Source organism: Pleurodeles waltl, chromosome 5 (genome assembly GCF_031143425.1).
Source record: "Pleurodeles waltl isolate 20211129_DDA chromosome 5, aPleWal1.hap1.20221129, whole genome shotgun sequence".
NCBI lineage: Eukaryota > Metazoa > Chordata > Amphibia > Caudata > Salamandridae > Pleurodeles > Pleurodeles waltl.
The window spans coordinates 364,561,403-364,563,150 of record NC_090444.1 but is presented as its reverse complement, the minus strand read 5'-3'; positions in this window follow the sequence as shown (position 1 = coordinate 364,563,150).

Sequence of the window (1,748 nt, the reverse complement as noted above, 5' to 3'; positions counted from 1 at the left end):
GGAAACAGAGACCCGGAATTGGTGGCCCCTAGAAAAACGCTTCCGGGTATGACGATGTTTGCATCACACCAGAAGCTGAAACGTCAAGTTTCTTGAACGTGGCGGCCATCTTGGGTGGGATCGTGAATATCGATCCCACTCAAGGTAAAAGAAATGCCCGGATCGACATGGCACAGGGGCGGAGAAGGGGTAATTTGGGGCAGGGAGAGCTGGGGGGGTGAGGGAGGGGAGGAAAAAGAAGGGGAAGCGTTAGGGACACGTGGAAAAAAGGAGACTATTCATATAAAAATCGAATATACATATAAATATTCAAGCAAATTACACAAGTCTTCAAATCTGGTATTGATTGAAAAATCTGTATAATTTACAAGGGGTTTTGTTGTTGTTCGTATAAACTTGCCCCTTCTAAAAGGGAAGGCGGTGGGGGGAAAATGGAGGGTGGGGGATGCGAGGAAACCACTACAGTAATTGTGATTGCTTCTATTGTGTTGTAAATCATACTAAGCTTTCACCCATGTGTCTTGTCTCGTCAGGTTATGTTCAAAATGGCACAACTATTGTTTAAGCAATTGTAACCATTGTACATCGTCATTAAGTCCCTGACTGTTGCTCTTAGTGCGGTAGATCCACCGTTGTTCATGATAGAATAGGAGGTCCCCTATATTGATGCCATTGTTTTGTGGGGTAGGTTTGTCAAGTATAGTAAGAAAACAAACACAAAAATGACAGCACATTACTTTGAGAAGGCCCATGGACCAGATGACATGACCTGGACTATACTTGACAAACCTACCCCACAAACCAGCCCATCTCCCTGCTTCCATTCCCGGCAAAGGTATTCGAGAAGATCGTCAACAGGCAACTGTCTCACCACCTGAAGGAAAACAACACTCTGGACCCATCTCAATCCGGCTTTCGCAGCAATCACATCACCGAGACCGCCCTCATCGCAGCAACCGACGACATCCGGACCCTCCTGGACAAAGGCAAAACAGCAGCCCTCATCCTCCTGGACCTCTTGGCCGCCTTTGACACCGTCTGTCACCATAACCTGCGCACATGCCTCCACGATGCAGAGATCCGTGACTGGGGCCCTAAACTAGATCACCCCCTTCCTCGCCAACAGAACACAGAGAGTCTGCCTCCCACCATTCCTATCTAAAGCCACCAAGAACATCTGCAGCTCTTCCCTCAGCCCGACACTTTTCAACGTCTACATGGCACCGCTTGCTAAAATCGTCCGATCTAACAACCTCAACATTATCTCTTATGCCGATGACACCAGCTGATCCTCTCCCTCACTAAAACTTAACTCAAATAAGACAGAGGCCCTCATCCTCAGACCCACCCCCTCTGCTTGAGACGCCTCCTGGTGGCGCCCTCACTGGGAGCCGCACCAACGGCTACCAGACCCGCCCGCAACCTGGGTTTCATCCTTCACTCATCGCTCTCCATGACCCAACAAGTCAACGCCGTCTCGTCCTCCTGCTTCAACACCCTTCGCATGCTTTGCAAAATCTACAGTTGGATCCCTACCTAAACCAGAAGAACGGTTATCTAGGCCCTCATCAGCAGCAGACTGGACTACGGAAACGCTCTCTACGCAGGAACCACTGCAGCTCTCCAGAAAAGACTGCAACGGATACAGAACGCCTCCACACGCCTCATCCTCAACATGCCCCCGCCACTGCCACATCACAGCCCACTTGAGAAACCTACACTGGTTTCCTGTCAACAAAAGGATCACA